We start from the raw sequence: 20855 nt of genomic DNA on the forward strand, positions 1-20855 counted from the left end.
GTGCACTTAAAAAATGAAATGTTTAATCTAATGAAGTTACTGATATATTAAGTATTTTTAAGGACATTTAGAAGGAATGTTTTAATGTTCTGGACAAAACTTAAGTAACACTATGTGGTTCCAACTATTTTTAATATAGATAAATTATAAGCATCCCGTATACATATATGCAGTGGTAAATCTGGCTAGGGCTAGCGTTCTCTCTCTTTCTCTGTCAGAAACAAGTATAAAATACTCTGTTGGAAAGTATTTTAAGATTAAATGTGTAGATACATTAAATTCATGTATATGGAAACCCTAGTTAATAAACCCTCTCCATATATCCACAACCTTGAAAACATAAAACTGTAAAGCAAAATTGTGTAGTATGTTCTTCACCAAAGTCTTAAAAGATGCCTTTACTCGGCATTCAGTCAGGTTGATATAAATTTCAATAACAGAACTAAAACATAGCAGGGTAACATTTCCAAGAGGCTGGAAGGATGTGGAATCAATGGAAAATTGGGATTTATATAAAAAAGAAACTACAGAGGTTGATCAAAAATCTATTTGTTAATAATCCATAGTGAATGAATATATATCACTAAAATGGAAAAGATGAACAATCATGTTCACACTGTCATCATTTCTTCTTTTTTCTTTCCTTCCTTCCTTCCTTCCTTCCTTCCTTCCTTCCTTCCTTCCTTCCTTCCTTCTCCTTCTTTTCTCTTCCTTCCCCCTCCCTTCCTTCTTTTCTTCCTTTTTTCCTTTTTCCCCCTTATTTCTTTATTGTTGTTGTTTATTTTTTGATATGTATTACACTCTATGCATGTAATTTACAAATTAATAGTAAAAGAAAAGCGATGATGCTCTTAACATCTTTCCTACCTGGGTTATGACACTGATCATTGTAGTATCTCAGGAACACTCATGTGTCCTTGTCCAAAATATTCCCACCTTTCTCCTCCTTTCCTTGGTAGTGTTTCTACCTATGTGCATATCCTTAAATAATACAGTGTTTAATTTAGAAAAATTCGTAGCAAAGACAAACCTGGTGGCAAAAGGGAATGGTAATATCACCACTGTTAGAAGAAGGATCCAAGAGAAGATAAGCTGAACAGAGCCTCTAGATCATAGTTTGACTTTAACTGCTTTGAGAGTTTAACAAAACTCTTAACTCTCAGTCAGTGGGGAAGTCAGTGAGTAAGGACATGAAACGGTCCTAAGAAACAAGACTGGGCAAAATTGGGTCATCAGACAGACCTAGACTGTGGCTGAAAGTCCAGAAGTGGTATGGAGTCTTTGGCTTCTAAGCTCCATGGCCTACCTCCTGCTCTTACGTAAAGATCAAAATGACTGCTTCCTTTGAGGGAGAAATGAGAGTCATCAGCTGATCCAGGAAGCAGAACATTAAAAAAAAAGAAGGACTTCAACACAAGGTCAAATTAATGCGAGTGTAGATACGAATCTGAGTGAAGTTCTCTGAGGTATTCTGTTCTGAGGTTAAAGAGATGGCACATACAGGGCGCCTGGGTGGCTCAGTTGGTTAAGCGACTGCCTTCGGCTCAGGTCATGATCCTGGAGTCCCTGGATCAAGTCCCTGGATCTAGTCCCGCATCGGGCTCCCTGCTCGGCAGGGAGTCTGCTTCTCCCTCTGACCCTCCCCACTCTCATGTGCTCTCTCTCATTCTCGCTCTCTCAAATAAATAAATAAAATCTTTAAAAAAAAAAAGATGGCACATACAGTGGCAGTGGGGATCTTGGTGATAAGAACCCTCCTCTGATCTGGTTCTTGAGGCACAGTGTTCTAATCTGGACCCATCATCCTATGTATCATGGATGTGCACCTGCCAGTTTGGGGCTCTCCCTTCTTCATCCGCTTGGGAAATCCATTGCTACATCCTTTTTTGTTGACTTTCCCTCTGTAGCTCATGTCTTCCTCTGTCTTGGTTTGTGTTCTAGTTCTGGTGTAATACAGGCTCCGTGGCTTTTAAAGAAAAGGTACATGGGAGATAAAGTTTTCAGGACCGTGCATGTTTGAAAGTATTATTTGACTATTGCGTTTTGGGTATAGAATTTTCTTCATAATTTCAAGTTCCACTGTCTTTTTGATTCTGATGAAGTTTTGAAAACTCACAATATATAGGTCTCTTTCCAACCATTGTGCCAGGGATTCAATCTGGCAACTGACGTTCCATCAGTCCTGCACAAGTTTCTCTGATAAAGTCATCCCTTTGGTTTTCTCTTTCTGTCCTTCTAGAACTTTTCACAGTATTCCACTTGTCTCTCTTTTTCTTCTACCTCTCTGATTTTTTTGCTTTTCTTTCCAGGAGATTTCCTCAGTTGTAACTTCCTAATCTCCTAGAAGGATTTTTAATTCTATTATGATATTTTTAAATGGAAAAAGGTTTTTCTTATTCTCTTAATGTTTCTTTCTTTATACCACTCAGTCCTGTACCATGCATAAAGTATCAACTCTTATCTCACTGAGAGTGTGTTAGTTATAATGTTCTTCCTTTTGAAGAGAATGCTTTTTCTCTCTAGGATGCATTATGATTTTTGTTTGGGATAATTTACATGTTATAGATTTTCTTAAGGTATTCGATCACACTTTGTTGTCTTTTCATGTTTAAGAGTGTGCAAGAAACTGACTGGATACGTTATGTGATACTTATGCGTATGTGTGGTGGGGGCTGTTTGCAACATGATCTTATATAATATTCTGAATAGTTTTTTTTTTTTTTTGAGGTAATAACCAATGTCAATATAATCAATTTAATTTTGGCCTGGTTATATTTCCCAAGAAAACGTTTTTCAATATATGCCTGGATGATTCTGCATACAGGATTCCGACACCCTAATAGGAGAGTGAGCCTGGAGCTCTTGGCATTCAATATTCAATATGATCACTAACTTCCCTGTTCTTCCTCCAGTACCGATGCCCTGTGTATGTATGAGAGTCCCGAATTCAGAGCACTCTGCTTTACTCTCTACATTAGCCTTGGGCTGGGGATGTAATTTGTGGCCTATTCTCTTTCTTGGAAGGGTCAAGACCCAGCTTGCCACCTTTCTTGCTACCTTCCTTGGCTCTTGCTGGTTCTGTGGACCCTCTGAGGTTGGGTTGTAATCTCGGATGGGAAATACTTTACCTTCATGGTAGTGACCTTGCTGGAGTCAGCTGCCCAGCCAATACCTCAGCTCATTCTATAGCCATGCTTTCAGTGTATGTGACCCTGCCCCCCAAGGTGCCATCCATATCTGGGACTAAAATCATCTCCAGAGAATAAACTAAACTCAGTTCTCCCTCTGGCTACCATACTGTATTGTCAAGGTTACTCTTGAAGTGGCAGCCTGCAGATTCAGGTTGGTGTGGGAGCAGCCTCTGAAGCAATTCCCCAGAGTTTTCAGTGGGAAGTCACTTATTTAACACACCTTCCTGCCCCAGGAGTCAGGCCCAGAAAACGGAGACATGTAGACACAAATGTATTTGACAAACACTAACAAGGCATTTACGGTGTACCAACCATGGCTTTTAGTGCTTTGGTTTAGATTGTTTTAGCATTTAATCTTGGCAACCACCTTATGAGAAGATGACTTTAAAAAGGTAGTTATTATCATCAATCATCATCATTATCACTGGATAATAATAATAAGGCTGATGATGAGGAAAATGAGTGTCGGAATAATTTGCGTCAGGTCATGGGCCAAAGTACTGGGACTTAGATTTGATGCTCATTGAAGCCATAAGGCACTGCTGCCTCCAGGTAGACTCCTCTTTGTTTCCATTCCTCTCACAATCACGCCGTCCTCTTTCTGCCGAGAGACCCATTAACCTGCCTTGTATAAGTGATCTCGCCATCCAGGCCAAGTGTTTGTTTTCCAAAACAAGAGCTAATGCACTAAGAAATCCTTTCTCTTACAAAAGCCAGGGTCTTATGACTCATCTTGCTAAAAAAGTCCAGAAATCACATCTTTCCTGCTACCCTAAAGCTACTCCAAAGCTGACCAAGGACTTGTTTTTTAGTAAGACTTGCCCTCATCTTCCCTTAGAGAAAGCCTTAGGAAAGGAGGACTTTGAAAGAGATCAAGCCCAGCAGTTACATATCTGCAAATCATTATTCTTTTTATATTAGAGAGATTACAGCATGACCCCGGATGGTGCAGCATCACAAAAACCGTAAGAAGGTGTTTAAGATGGAGAGAGTGATTAAGTTTTAAGTAGAGGTTAGGGAAAAAGCAGACTGATATAATTTATCCCTTATATGGGGTAAGAGGTGACCTCAGAGAAGAAGCACATCGCCAAGGAATGAGAACAAAGGCTCCGATGGGGATGAGTTAGTAGGGGAGAGAGAAGGCAGGCGTGCCTGGCACATTCCAGATGTTTAACACTGAAAGGGAAGATAAACTCACACTTAGAAAATCAGGTGCTCTACACTGGCTCTATACATTCGGTGTATATTTCTGACAAAGAAAAAAAATTTTTTTTAATCTGAGAAACACAATTACTGAGAAAAATTAAATAAAATCTGCTTGCAAATGCTCAGTAGCTGCAAACCTACTTCTTCCAGTTCCATGGTTCTGTAATTATTTCCCTCAAGTTTTCTTTTCATTCTTTTCTCTTTTAAACACTGAGGTGTTTAAAAGGGGCATGTTGACTTAACAGGCCACGCCGAGAATGGAAGGAGGGAAAGGTCAGAAATTTCTATTGGCTTTACAATGCAATGCTAGTTTGCCCAGATCTTCCTGGCTGCTTAATGAAGTACCAATTTAGAAGGCTAACAAGAACATTTATAATTTGTGCTTGACATTACTACGTTCAACTTGACTATTTAATTACCAAATTAATTTTATGGTTATAACCATAGTATTGTGCAATGTTTATGCTGTAAACACTTGGAGACTTTTAAATATAAAAATACTTAATATCCCTAAACTGTCCCAGTGCATAAGTAGCTATCAAATTTAAAAGGTATAAGAAACATGCGAACAGCTATAAAATAAATATATACCCTCGATATAGCACTACAGTTTGTACAGCACAATTGCTTTTCTATCATTCGCCCTTGGATCTCGGTTGTGCTTCACATGTTTGATGTACTTGAAAAATCAGTCTTGTCTCCACAACAGCTGGCCCAGCCATGAGGTGATAATAGTACCATTTCATGACAATTATGGTGAGAACAGCTTTAATGAAAGGTTGTTGTGTAAAGTTAGTAAATCCCCCAAAGTCTTGTTAACAGTCAGAATTTACCTTGCTATTATTAAAGAAACAAACAAACAAACAAAAAAAACACACATGAAAAGACCAAAAAGTAAAGCAAAGCACAAATCTACTTTGCTAAGTATTCAGTGGACAAATCTATATAATTATGTCAAGGCAATGATGAAGCTGAAGTTTTTCTCTTGATAAAAAAGCAGAAGTTGGGGCGCCTGGGTGGCTCAGTTGGTTAAGCGACTGCCTTCGGCTCAGGTCATGATCCTGGAGTCCCGGGATCGAGTCCCGCATCGGGCTCCCTGCTCGGCGGGGAGTCTGCTTCTCCCTCTGACCCTCCTCCCTCTCATGCTCTCTGTCTCTCATTCTCTCTGTCTCAAATAAATAAATAAAATAAAATCTTAAAAAAATAAATAAATAAATAAAAAAAGCAGAAGTTACTTTCTTTAAAAGGTCTGAGTTTTGTGTACCATCTTTCCATTATTTGTTGGGGGAAAGGCAACGGTCCCAAGTACCATTCAGTTGGCTTACCCATTGGAATACAAGTAAGCCTGGAAGCAACCGAGGACGATATTCCATTCAGTGTATGCTCTGTCCTCATAAACCATATACATTTTCTGGTGGAGATCCCAGGACCAAGAAAGAAACCAGGCGAAAAGTGTGGGCTGCTGCTGTTACCAGGAAACTGAGCGCAGAACGCTTAGGAAGCCCCACTGTGGCCCAATCCCGTTCTTCTTTGGGTCATGAAATCCTTATTCTAGGGCCACATAGCAAACTAGCAGCAGAGCTGGGCTTTCAGAACTGCTTTTATTGCCATTTGAAGTTTTGGTCTTTTATCTTCTGCACTTGTTCTGTCCAATATGGTAGCCACTAGCCACATGGTTATTTCAGTTAAAATTACATAAAATGAAAAGTTTAGTTCCTCAGCTGCACTAGTTACATTTCAAGAACTCAATCGCCACATATGATTGGTGGTTACTACACTGCACAGCACAGAGACAGATCATTTTCAGCATCTGGCAAACTTCTACTGGGTGATGCTGCCTCAAACACGAACATAATAGACACATTTCTGATTAATGCAGTAACCTTATTTACAGAAACCTCTAAAAATGAAGTTTAGGGCGCCTGGGTGGCTCAGTTGGTTAAGCGACTGCCTTCGGCTCAGGTCATGATCCTGGAGTCCCGGGATCGAGTCCCGCATCGGGCTCCCTGCTCGGCAGGGAGTCTGCTTCTCCCTCTGACCCTCCTCCCTCTCGTGCTCTCTGTCTCTCATTCTCTCTGTCTCAAATAAATAAAAAAATCTTAAAAAAAAAAATTAAAAAAATAAAATAAAAATGAAGTTTAGTATATTTCATGAAGCCTGTCTAATAGGAGCCCATACGAATATGGCAAAAAATACAAACACTAAGAAAATGTAATTGGGAAAAGTAGATAAAATAACATTACTTGAATAAAAGTTGGAGTTCTACTGAAGTAATTCTTTTGGGAATTGAACTCTCGGATGTTTGAAACTGCAAAGGAGAAAGCAAATCTTGTTTCACTACCTCTGTGTAATTTTCACTCATTAAAAAAGAAAAATCCCTTTCCAAAAGTCTCCAAGCTTGGGTACAAATGTTGAGTTACAGTGGACAGTTTTGAACAAATCAAAATTAAAATTTCAAAAATTCAAAAAACAAATCTAAGTATTATCACATTTAGATTCTATATTTGCCTGAGGTAATGGCAAAGAATCAAAGGTAAAATCATTTATAGCAGATGAGTAGGAAAGAAAGCCTTTGTTGATTTTTTATTACCTGTTTAGCTTTAGGGGCTAGGGAGTAATAAAAACAGCAAATAGTACCTAGGTGGCCTGAATAAGTTAGTGATCCTTCCAGAGGTACAAACTCCCAATGAGTGATTAGTTTAAACCCTAGCAAAACCTAGCTCACCAAATGTGATTTATAGTAATTATCCCAGTTCTTCCCTCTAGGCTTTTCCAGATGATTTGTGATAAAGTCCGACTAAATACTGTTTAAACACATACTGTCTGGAATAACAGTATTTTACATTATAATGTACTAAAACATAAACAAGGTACTTCCCTTTGAATATTACATAGTAGAGTTTTTAAATAACACATATAGTGTCTGGGACAGTGTTGTGCATAATTTTTAATCAATGAAGAAATAGAAATTTTAAGAAGTGTATTTTCCAATAATAGGATTGACTTATAGGACGAATGCAAGTCAGAGGAGCACAAGTTGGGTGTAAAGAAAAGTGAATAAGTGTCAGAGAGGGCATGGCAGTATTTTTCTGAATATGGTCAGGCACCTCTGTGTCAGATGATCCCATAAACCAGTTACCGTCCTCTCCTGTGTCCTACGAGAGACTTGGATGTCTTCTGGGTGGGGGGTGGTTACCATAAAAGAATAAGTGAAACTCAAAGAAAGCTATGTGGCTGAAATGTCAGTTGGATCTCTGTAGTACCAGGAGCCAATCATTATGCTAACATTATGTACAAAGATCTATAGAGATGGTACCTGTCGTCCTTGGCTCCGTCATTATCCCCAACACCAGGATACCAGGGCACCAGGAATCAACAGCCTTAGCAGGCATGTCTCACTGTGTTATCAGTGTCCGCATCCTAGGCAAGCACCAGCAGCCCCACTACCGCTTAGAGCATGAGCTGGATTAGGAGGCAGCCCCATGGCCCCACGGCAATTCGGCAGATACTGTAGCCAAGGGGGCTAGATTGCAGTAGACTCTTTAAGAACTCCTTGAATTGTTTGGGGTGAACTCTGAAATTTTTGCCATGGAAAATTTGAAACAACAAATGCAAACACAGAAAAAAGTATAATGAACCCCTATCTACCCATCACCCCCTTCAACAATTCATGGCCAGGCATATTTCACTTTTTCCTTCATCTATTCTCCTCCAGCTACTGAGTTGTTTTTAAGTAAATTTTAGGGCATTTCAAGGAAACAGCTTTTTCTCTACAGTGAATTGGGACATAAATAATGTCCTTTGACTGCTCTTATGACCATATTTATACCTTAAGGACATCAAGAATTATGCAGGAAAACAGAGAAGCGTGTGAAGTGGTTTCAGAGAGGTAAGGGCAAGAACGATAGAAACCGGTAATACCATGGCTGGCAGGAGGCTGCGGAAGAACTCTAAGGGCTTGCTGTCTCTGCTGAATTGTAGAGGACAAATAAGGGTCAGTCAATGGAAGAAGGGAAGGATAGATTTCCAGATAGAGGAAACACTAAATAATGAATCGATGAGTCAAGCTCATTTATAGAAGTCTTCTTTTGTATACCGTCTTATATACTAGAATTACAAAAGTGGGGAAGTCCTCATTCCTCAAGGGTCAATAGAGTGAATGTGTGTAAGACGCATGTGAGCATGGGTTTAATAGAAGACGGCACATTCAAGTTCCTGCCAGCATTCAGAAATATGATCGAGCAGTTTTAGGTATGGTAGTGGCAGTTTTAGGAGTTGTAGTAACAGCACTGTAGGATAGGGTTCTGTAAGCCAGAGAAGCTGGAGGACAATGGAGACGCATGTGATGACAATGGTGTGTGTTGTTTACCAAAGGAATTTTCTAGAATTTGATGTTCCCAGACCATGAAATATTTTTAAAATTACCTTCCAATATGAGCATGATCTTTGAAACATTTGGGTGGGTACTTTTTGTTATGATAACTGATGTTTATATGAATATAAACAATGATTCTTCCTTTAGAGGAAATACACTCATTATTACGAACTTGAAAGATTGGGTCAGAAAAGGTTTTCAGATGTCCCAGTTACATTAACAGCTTCTGAATGTTCTAAAGTATTCTCCAAAGAATAATAAAAATAATTGCAAATCCTTTATATCAGTTAGAGTTCAGTGTAAGAATACATAAACTACTCTAGATTTTTCAAGTGGAAAGGGATTTAATAAATGGAAGTGGTACTTACCCAAATATATTGGGAGGTTTGGCATAAAGAAGTTGGCAAAAGGGGGGTGGGCACAACTAGATTTCCTTGTCATACTGGACCTGCAGTCTGAAGCTCAGGAATTGGTTAGTGACATCCGCATCACAGCTACTCCATAGTCTCAAATCCAGGGAGTCCTAGAATGCAGAGCTGAGCTGTCTACTGAACATTTACCTCCGCTAAAGCCCGTGCTTCAATTGCTACAAGACAAAAAAGATCTTCTCGCCTATTCAAAACTCATTCCAGTCCATCTCCCTGGACAAAACTCAGTTATTTTCAGAATTCTTGCACCAAGGCAATTTGGAAATATATTTTCCAAGGTTCCAGTCCTTGCAATACAAAGAACAAAGATAAATAGAAATGAATTCTGATCACCAGTAGACAATATCCAACATGCTATCTAAAATTAGCAAATTGAATTGTCCCTGTGAACATAATGTTATCATCCAATATTAATGCCAAAATGTGCAGTACTGCGGGGTCTATTTGTGGATCCTTAGTATAATTTTGGGAGGCCAACTAGTTTTCCAAGGAGTCTTTTTGTTCCTTTTAGAGTAGAAGGGCACTCAGAAACCTAGTTCTGAAACCTACATCTGACCATTGCTGCTTAGGTAACTTGCTTCCGTGCCCTTTTAGCAAATAGAGCTATATTGTCACTTTTATCATTATTGTTATTATTATTAGCCACAGTCTTATACTGATATCTCCAATTCAAATTTGACAATACATGTTTCTTACTCACCTATCCCATTCCACATTTGTGTCTCTTTACTTTCATAAGGAGAAAGCTGCTTTATTTTTTTTCTTATTTTTCTTTTATTTATTTTTATAAAATTTGAGTAAAGTTGGCACACAATATTACATTAGTTTCAGGTGTACAGCTTAGTGTTTTGACAAGTTAATACATTATGCTTTGTTCACTACAAGTGTAGCTACTGTCTGTCCTATGACATCACTATTACAATATCATTGACTGTATTCCTTATCCTCTTTTACTCCCATGGCTTTCTGATTCCATAACTGGAGGACTTCACCCATTTTGTCCAACACCCCACCTCCCTCCCCTCTGGCAACCATCAGTTTATTCTCCGTACTTATAAGTCTAATTCTGCTCGTTGTTTGTGTACTCACATTTTTAGATTCCACTTATGAGTGGAATCATAATAGTATTTGAGAAAGCTGCTTTTAAAACGTATATACATATATATGCTTTCTCTTACTGTTCCCATATAATAATTTTGGAACTGTTACACAAATACCACTCCAACCCAAAACTGCTAAGTCCAAGATGTTCCTTTTTTGGTAGTTCTGTTTATCCTTAGAATGCTTCAGAGTATTTGTTCATGAGTTACTTGATTTAAGGTTTTTTTTCCTTCTGTTCTTATAGTCTTATTTTGGTGTACAATTAGTTTAATTCTTTCTCTCTGCATTCAATGTTATATATTTTTCTTTTTCCATTTATTTCTTAAAATGTAAAACATATACATGGTTTACAATTTTTGAAAGGTATAAAAAAGTATGCTCAGAGAAGTTTCCCTTTCACCTCTATTGTATTTGTCCTTACTCCCACATCTTTGTTCCCAGTTTCTGGTTTTTCCTTACTGTGCTTCCATTAAGACTGTTCTCTCAGTCTCTGATTGTTTTCCAGGTCCAGAGTTTGTTTTGTTGGAAAAGATGTACTTACTTCTTAGCAAAATACTTATATCATTTCCCTTATGCATAGAGTGAGCAAGTATTATAATACGAATTGCTAAGTGGATGCTCCCGGAACAGTCTCTGCTCCTGACAGAATAAATATCACATCCCAGGAGGGATTGATGAGATTGCACAGGACTGGTGTTTCTAATCTCATAGCCATTAATCTCACCATTTTGGCCTGTGCTTATATAAACCATGAGTCAGGGAGAATGACTGTATCTTAAACTGACTTAATCAGGTGGTAATGCCAGTGTTTGTGGTTACAGATGTGCTATCTTTACTTGGAGCCAATCAACACCAGTCCTGACATCTGATGTCTTCATCCCTGAATGCTTTGTTTTTTCCCTCATATCTCTCATGAAAGGAAAGCAGAAGCATTTTGCCTTCATATAGCAGAGACATGTCTTCTTTTGTTGACTTGCCTCAAGGTGATGCCAGTTCTCTGGCTTTTTCCTTACTATGCTTAAGTGCTATCTAGATCATCTTGATATTCAATGGGATGCCACACTGGTTCATTGCATTTATGGGATTATGCCAACTGGAACTGATGAGCAGGAGAGTGCAAACATCCTAGATACTTTAGTAAGACATGTGTTGCAAGAGATTGAGATATAATCTCAGTGAAAATCCATGGGGGCCATGCCAGCATTGTGAAGTTTCTCAAGGTTCTGGGGTCTGTGGCATGTTGAGATGCCCTTTTGAAATGAGAGATAATTTGGTGTTTTTGAATCATCTACCACAAAAAAAGAGATGCGATAACAAATGGACAACTCTGAATTCTAGATGTAATACGTATATCATTTGTTGTGTGACTCTGCCCTATTTTCTGGGCATTCCAAAGGCTGGTAGTTTTTATATGTCTCAGAGCAAGAAAGGGGTCCGCATGAGACATAGGACAAGCTACTCTTACACTTGGGGCATTATGAGTCAGAAGTCCCAAACGTCTGTGGTAGATCCTGTAGAGCCAGCTTCCACATTAGACTCCTGACTCAAGAATCAGACTCCTAGTGATTTTTAGGAAGAGGCCGTATCCTCTTCTGACAACACATTTTGTTTGTGGAAAATCAGCTCTTGTTTTCCTACCCGTACACAAAGTAACTATGCACCCCCAATTGCCCACTATAAACTGAGTATTATCTAGTCTAGTCAACCATAAAATTGGATGTGCACAGCAGCATTCTCCTGTAAAATGGAAATGGTACCTAAAAGACTGGGATGGAGCAGGCTCAGAAGGAAGGAGGACATAGCATGGGTAGGGAGCTGGGACTTCCATTGTAGCTGCTCACCCTATGTTGTGGATTCTGCCTTAACTCATGATTTTGATCAGACGGGGAGTTACCTACGACTCATGAACAGAAGAAGAAAAAATGCAGACCTGATTTATGGAACAGCGGTGAAGGGAAAACCTCCCAGTGGGAAGAACTTCCTGCAGCACCATGGTTTCATTGCCCTAAAAGATCCACTGTTCTTCACTTAGTTCAACCACGCTGCCCTTCACCCAATCTCCTGGCAACCACGGATTTTTTTTTTTATACCATCTCCATAGATTTTCTTTTTTTTTTTTTTTAAGATTTTATTTATTTATTTGATAGAAAGAGAGCATACGAGGAGGGGCGGCTGCAGACAGAGGGAGAGGGGAGAAGCAGGCTCCCTGCGGGGCTCGATCCCAGAACCCTGGGATCATGACCTGAGCCAAAAGCAGAGGCTTAACCGACAGAGCCACCCAGGCCTCCCTCCATAGATTTTCTTTTCCCAGAATTCACAATTAAAATAATAGAGTGTGTAGTTGGCTTCTTTCACTTAGCAATATGCATTTAAGATCCACCTATGTTTTTTCATGGCTTAATAACTCATTTTATTTTTTTTTAATCGTGGTAAAATGCACATGACAGAAAATTGACCATCTTGACCCTTTTAAGTGTACAGTTCAGCGCCATTAAATACACTCACCAGAAGTCTTTTTACCTTGCAAAATTGAAACTCTTTATCCATTGATAAAGAGTTGAACAATAACTTTCCACTTCCCCCTTTCCCCCAGCCCCTGGCAACTTCCATTCTATTTTCCATGTCTATGAATTTGGCCATTCTAGGTACCTCATAAAGTAGAACCATATAGTGTTTGCCCTTTTATGACTGGCTTATTCAGTAGCATCATGCTTTCAAGGTTCATCTGTGTTGTGGCATGTGTCAAAATTTTCTTTTTTAAAGACTGAATAACAATCCATTGTATTTATGTATTTTTTTATCCATTAATTTGTCAATGGATACTTTGGTTGCTTCTAACTTTTGACTATTGAGAATAGCACTGCTATGAATATGAGCGTACAAATACCTGTTAGCCTGCCTAGCAGTTTCTGGTCATTACATGGATCATGCTTGCAGCGAACATATTTGTTTATCTTTTGTGAGTTACTGGGTATGTCTTTGTGGCAATTTTTACATATATTTGTATAAAGGTTATAGTTAAGTGCATGGGATTTTAACGTTTGCTATTTCTTATCTTGATCCCCTAAGTATCTCATACTTTTTTATGACTTGATCATTAAAACATGTCTTTAGTTTAAAAACCTCTGGATTGTACATTCCCATGGAGAGTTAGCAGCTGCAGGATCCAGAGTTTATTGTCTTTGGACATTTCTCTTTAAATTTCATTTATGTTCTATTTTTCTTCTCAGGATTCTGAATTTTGCTGATGTTTGCTCTTCATTTTTCTAACTTCTTAAGATCTTCTCTATAATCATTTTATATCTTTGCCCTTTTTCATCTCATTTTGTGTGATTTCTCCAGTCTAGCTATCATTTTCTGTATTTTTATAATATTTAATTCATACATAATGCTCTAATGATTTTCATATCTCTAATATTTTTTTATTATTTTCTCCAACTTCATGCTGAGCTTTGCCTGCTCATTTTTAATTCCCTCCTTTTGTTTTACAGCCATTGTATCTCTATTTTGAGCTCTCTCTCTCTTCATAGAAATGTTGTCTTTATTTTTTGTGACTATGCTTGATCATTTTTATAGTATCCTCTGGGAATTTCTCTTGTAATATTTGTTGTACCCTTATTTTGCTTAAGTTGATTTCTTTCATTTAAAACATTTGTTACGCTTTTTTCCTTTCAGATTATTTCTTATATTTGAGTGGGGTAGGCTATTTGCTCAAGGAGTATGTGTGTGTGTGTATACAGGGTGGGGGAGGGGCATAGGTCAGCAGTTCATTTCAAAGGTTATTTTTGGCAACAAATCTGAGTAGGGCCAGATCTTTTAAATACATTTTTTCCCCTGGGGTAGGTCTTATCTTGGTTTAGATGTTAATGAGGTCTCCATGGCTAATAACAGGGCCTGAAAACTATATTTTGTAAACTCACAATTGTCCTCAATTCTTTGACCCTCAGCCTGGTGGTATGCTTTAGCCAGAAATTTCATGTCAGCAAGATTTTTTCTTTCAGCTTTTCTTTCTCTTTCTGTTGCATCGAATTTAGTTTTTTTCAAGAACATTTTCTCTTTCTCCCATTGATCATCCTCCTCTTCCTAGTTTTGTTTTGTTTTTTGCCCTAGTCAAAGGATTAGTCATTAGAAGTTTTAAGACTAATGAGTTTATGCACATTTTTATCATGTTGTGGCACTTAGAATGTATAAAGAGCTCTTAGAACACAGGTTTCCAAGATGTATTTATTGAAGTTCTTGTTTGAGGTTCTGCTTCTTCTTTTGCTTCACTGAAGATGGGATTTTGTTTGGTTTTTTAAATTTTTATGTTCATATAAGTGTGTTTTAAGAAAGGAGGGCAAAATTAAAATAGATGGCATCTTTAACTGAAAGCTGTGTCAAGTGTTTAAAAAATGTTCACCTCAGTTCTCATATACTACCTCTTCTGATAAATGAAACAAGAGATGCATTGTTTGCAAATTAGGAGAGCCACAGTTTAATTGCTGAAGCTGACACCATTAAAATATAACATGGAGTTAAAATCTTAGATTCTATATTTTTGTGTTTTCTATGCTTTATACAAATTTTCTTTCAACATGTTAGTAAAAAATCCTTTAATATGTGTATTAGAAATAATAAAATGCTCAAAAATGCTTTGGGATATTTTTACTGCAGTTGGAGTCTTCTTTTGCTTCTTGGGTATTTTCTGTGTCTCTAAGGCCTCTGATGAAAAAATTCCCTCATCAGGAAGTTAAAAGACGCTCCTGAGAACCTTGATAGAGCTGATGAACTAGAATCTTTCTAGGTAGCAGGGGTTCCTTAGAACCTAAAGCTTTAGGACTCCTTCTGACCACCCGTTTGATTTGCGTGCAGCCTGGGAGCATCTCTTAGGCTTTTCATAGTTTACCCCAAATGTATTGGAAACTTCTATAAAATCAAATCCCAGACTCTTAAGTTTGGCAATGGACAAAGTGACTTTATTTAGGAGGGTGGCTGGATTTTGCTTCACTCTTAACTACTATGTTTCTCCTTCATTTTGGGGATCTCTCACTGGTTTACTTGGTTTTTCATGGAATAGTCTAGCTCTGCTTTAGAATACTTATGTATTGTTTTACTAAGGCTAGGGAATAATGGAAAAATAGCACAGTGAGCAATAGAAAGGTAAATAATCTGGTTTAAGATGAATTTATCCATTTTCAGCTCTCCCCCTGGTTCCCTGATTCCCTCCATGTAGCAGAGAATGTGTTTAGCCATTGTTCCTTAGAAGCAGACTAAGGAGTCTTCAAAGACCAAAGCCAAAAGGGAGAGATCCAGAAGCAGGTAGAGATTTCTTTTCCCAGTTAAAAAGAGCCACATTGTCAGTTCTGCATTCCTCTCTAAACTCCCTTATTTTCTTGTTCTTATTGATTCAGGAACATGCCTCCTTTATGAGCAACAAAGGAATGTTACCTAGCCTATTAACTCAAAAAGTTAACTATATCAGAGTATAGTGCAATAAATATGTATATAAGGGATATGTAATAAAGTGAAAGACAATATTATTTCAACATTCTAAGACTCATTGGGGGAAAACAACATTAACATCAAACACTGACATTTATTGAGTGCTTCCTCTGTCTAAGATGCATTATCTCATTTGGTCCTCAGAACAATGACATATGAGGTGGCTATTACTATTTCCTCTATCTGGCAGGCAAGGAAACTAAAGCTTAAAGAGGATATATATAGCTTGCCTGAGGTCACATAGCTTGTTAATGGTGGAGTCAAAAGTGTACCAGTCAGTTTGTGGGATTAAGCTATCCAAATTCTTGCAGCCCATCCCTAATTTCCCCCTTAGGGCTGGATATGTCTCTAACCTTCTGTATTTTTTTCAGTGTTTCTGCTGGAACTGGGCAAAACATGGATGAGCAGAAATAAAGCAGTATCATGGATCACCAGGAAAATACTCCCTATCCATGAGCAACTGCATCATGTGGGAGACTCTAGTCAATTTAGTGCTTAGTTAGTAGGCAAGTGTCACCAGACTTTTCACTGGTGTGGAACCCTGAAAAGAATTAGAATGGTCTTCTTCAGAAGCTAGGGGACAGAAAACTTGAATTGTTCAGCAGTGTCTTTTAATAAATTAATGTATCATTCTAAATAACCAATTTTTAAATCTTGTAGTAATGTAGCCTACATTCTTTAAAACTATACTAAATAATAATTATTTATTAAATAATTTTAAAGCTATATTTTATGGCTATATTAAATAATAATTATCACATGTCAAATAGTTAGATGTACCAGATACAAAATGTAGGTCAATAATGGGAGCTTACATTGAGCTGTGCTTCTTTATTTAATTAGATTATTATTATTATTATTTATATATATATTTTAAGATTTCATTTATTTATTTGAGAGAGAAAATGAGCAAAAGAGAGAGAGAGCATGAGGGGGTGAGGGGCAAAGAGAGAGGGAGAACCAGACTTCCCACTGAGCAGGGAGCCCAATATGGGGCTCAATCCCCAGGATCAGACGCTTAACCAACTGAGCCACCCAGGCGCCCCTAATTAGTTTATTATTATTATTGAGATCTATGCCCAACATGAGGCTTGAACTCTAGACCCTGAGGCCAAGAGTTTCATGATCTACCAAATGACTCAGCCAGACCCCCTTATTTAATTAGTATTTAATGTTGAATTCTTTATGCTTGCCTCTTTTGATCTTAACAGGTTATTCTAAGAGGGATAAAAGAGCTAAGCAAGATTGATTAGATGATGAAATTAAGATGTGTACAAAAAAAAGAGAATGTACAGCCTGTGTTCACAAATAATATTTATATTTTTGACTGATTAGATAAGTAAACTCAGGAAACACTCAATTTGTTTTCTGTATTGTTAATTTTCATCACTAGGGAAGTTGAAGTGTTCTAAAGAAGAAATGCCAGTTTTTAACAAAGCCTTTCTGGAAAACATCTTTGAAATCATCACTAGTCCTTGCAGGTTTGGGTTCAGATAGAGTCGGCTGTGATGAAAATAAATTGATATACTGTAAAAAGGACTAGCAGGATAATTTATATTCAGCAGAAGCTCAAATACTAATTCAGAGAGAAGATTTCAAGATGAAATGTATCCTGGAGTTAAAAAAATCTAATTACCCTGACTACTGCATTTCTTAGCAAACCACATTTTACTTCTGTATCAGAGCTATGAAGGTAGTGTTCTAGTAGGGTTTTATGGAGTTCTTTTCTTTTTTTTAATTAAAATCTACAAATTTTGCATATTCTTGAGAATAAAAATGATAAAATTTTCAGAAAGATTGATTCAGGGGCGCCTGAGTGGCTCGGTCGTTGGGTGTTTGCCTTCGGCTCAGGTCATGATCCCAGGTCCTGGGATCGAGCCCCAGTTTGGGCTCCCTGCTCGGCGGGAAGCCTGCTTCTCCCTCTCCCAGTTCCCTTGCTTGTGTTTCCTCTCTCACTGTGTCTCTCTCTGTCAAATAAATAAATAAAATCTTAAAAAAAAAAAAGATTGATTCAGGGTGGTTATTTTTAATAAGTCTATCTGTCTCTCAAACTAGATTCTTAATTCATCTTTTATTCAGTAATTACAGTAATTACATGTGTTAAGTCTTATTAGACAAAATGTTGAAATAATACAATCTGAATATCAAGAAATAAAAATATATATCATTTGTGTCTTCTTATTGCATTTATTTTTCTTCTATATGCTAGTGGTATGCATTTTTACTTCTCATCTTCATGGGGTTCACAATCTCATTGTTTGCACATTTTGCTAATCCTTCAATTTACAATGTATTTTAGATGCCCTTGCCTGATAAAAGCACCTGAGCAAATTACAGCCAAGAGAAAAAAAACACATGTCACCATTGCAGGCTTAAACTATCATAATCTCTAACTTTTCTGACAAAGGAATTCTTGTCTTCCTTTTGTGCAAATATTTAATTGCTCAGGATAATCCGCTTTGTGTTGTCAGGAAGAAGGAAAATATAGTGCATTCTGAATATGACCTTCTTTATTAAATATTCTGCTAGCATCACTCATGGTTGCTGAATTGTACAAGCTGTTGAAATAGATCTGGAAGCCAACAAGGACCCTGATTATGAATAACAAGCTATGCTTTATTAGTCTTCCCAATAGCTACACAAATGTTCTTTTTCTCCCAACTTCTTGGAAGAAGAGCAGCATCAACAAAAAAAAGAACATCACCATTCGATTTTTAGTTTTAGTCCATTCTTATTATGTTAATCTTGTTGGCCACAAAGCAGTTTAATAATCTTTCTGCTTCCTTATAAAATTGTACTTCTTGAAATTAAAAGGTGAATACTAAAAGACTTAACACCTGTAGGATGAATGACTTGTTTAAATATATTTGTAAGGTGTTTTCATTAATTTTATTATATTTTAAGAGAAATTTCAGACTAGTAAGTGATAGTGATAACAAAGTAATGATTATGTAGATAGAGATAAAAGTATATGTTTTAAATCCAAATTCAGGCAAATGCTTAAAATGCAAACAGGAAATCATTATATCGAGATCATAGAAGAGAATATCTAGAGAAAACTCAAAAGCGAACTTAGCATCTAATTTAAGAATCAGTGAAGTTTTCAGCCTTGAGCTTAATCAGTAGAACAGCATAATGACTGAAGAAAGAACCCTCCACCAAGCCAGAAACAGAGGAGAGCAAGAAATAAAAAATAATAGGAAAGAAATAAACTTAGAAGAATCAAATTAAAAAGCGATCTAATGAGGGAAGGATTAAAGAAGAGAGAAGTAGAGAGAAGTTATGCAGTTATATATCTTTCAGGCAGGTAAAATATATACATTGGCTTTGCATTTTGAACACCTGTGTCTTTAGGGTAACCAAAAGAGATATGGTTAGATCTGGTTTATGTATTTTTATAAAATATTTAATTAAACATTAATATCAAGTTTCATTAATTGCATACCCCTTGTGTTAGATGCGGTTCCTCTGTATTATCCTTTTAATTGTTACTGTATATGTATATCCAATAAGCTATCCCTTTTATTGGGTATGTCTATCTAGTTAACATACATGTATATGTGAATTAGTTTTGTATTCCTTTTAGTGATTATGTGTATGATGGCAGAGTAGCTATAGATTATGCCAGAAATCAGGAGACTTAAATTCAAGTTCTGCCCATTATTTACTATATTTGAAACAATGGGTGTTATTTCTCTACTGTAAAATGGAAATAGTAATACCAGCTCCACCTACTCGGGAAAGTTAAGTAGTTACGACCATTAGTGGACATCTCTGTCTTCCTTTACAAACCTGCCTCCCCTGCAAAACTGGCATCTGCTCATACTCTCAACTGCCAGGGTCCACATATTCTTTACCAGCCTATGAAAATATTGTTTGTCACACTAGTCAAAGATTCCGAGATTCATCTTTAAAAACAGTTTAATTTCTGTGAAATTAAGATGTATTTTATCACGTGTGGGGGCTTATAATCACTGTTGGATAGTCAACAGCCATGGCTTAGCGGTTATCGTATGCATGAACTTGGCTCCTGATTAGATGAGAGTCTTGGAGTTTCAGTCCACAAACCTTTTTAGAACCATTTCAAGAAGACTTTATGTGTTTCACATTGACACCTTCTGGTACGATTAAAAAAGTGACAGCATCAGAACTTGGAAAGTTTGGAAGAAAATTCCATTGCCAATTCGTTTAATGATATTGTGTGAAAAACATAGACATAAATGGTTCTGAGTTGCAAAGTTATTCAAAAGAGTTGAACTCAGAAAGTCATGCTGGAAACATTCTAGCCAGTTCATTTTGCTTTCCATTTTCCTTTTTATACATGCACAAGAGTGATGTATAATAAAATTGATGTGTAAGAAGGCCCACTATAGATTTATTTTTTTAAATTTTTTAACCAATAGAATAAATTTATTTATTTACATTCATTCATTCATTCATTCCAGAAATAAACGCAAATGATTTTAGACAAGGTTGCTAAGATCATTCAAAGAGGAATGAATAATCTCTTCAACAAATGGTGTTGAGACGACAGGATATTCATATGCAGAAGAATGAATTTATATGCAACATCACACCATCTATAAAAATTCACTAAAAATGAATCAATGACCCAAATACAAGAGCTAAAACTATTAAACTCTTAGAAGAAAGAATAAGTATAAATCTTGATGATGCTGGATTGGCCATGGATTCTTTTTTTTTTATTATGTTATGTTAATCACCACACATTACATCATTAGTTTCTGATGTAGTGTTCCATGATTCATTGTTTGTGTATAACACCCAGTGCTCCATTCAGTACGCGCCCTCTTTAATTCCAGGCTAACCTAACCCCCTACCCCCTCCCCTCTAGAACCCTCAGTTTGTTTGTTTCTCAGAGTCCATAGTCTCTTATGGTTCGTCTCCCCCTCCAATTTCCCCCCTGTCATTTTTCCCTTTCTGCTATCTTCTTCTTCTTTTTTTTTTTTTTAACATATAATGTATTATTTGTTTCAGAGGTACAGGTCTGTGATTCAACAGTCTTGCACTGTCATGCATTTCTAACTCCTTTTGATGGCTGTATAATATTCC

Source organism: Mirounga angustirostris, unplaced genomic scaffold, assembly GCF_029215605.1.
Source record: "Mirounga angustirostris isolate CCGP_5_RB_7025 unplaced genomic scaffold, mMirAng1.0.hap1 SCAF_6, whole genome shotgun sequence".
Taxonomy (NCBI): Eukaryota; Metazoa; Chordata; class Mammalia; order Carnivora; family Phocidae; genus Mirounga; species Mirounga angustirostris.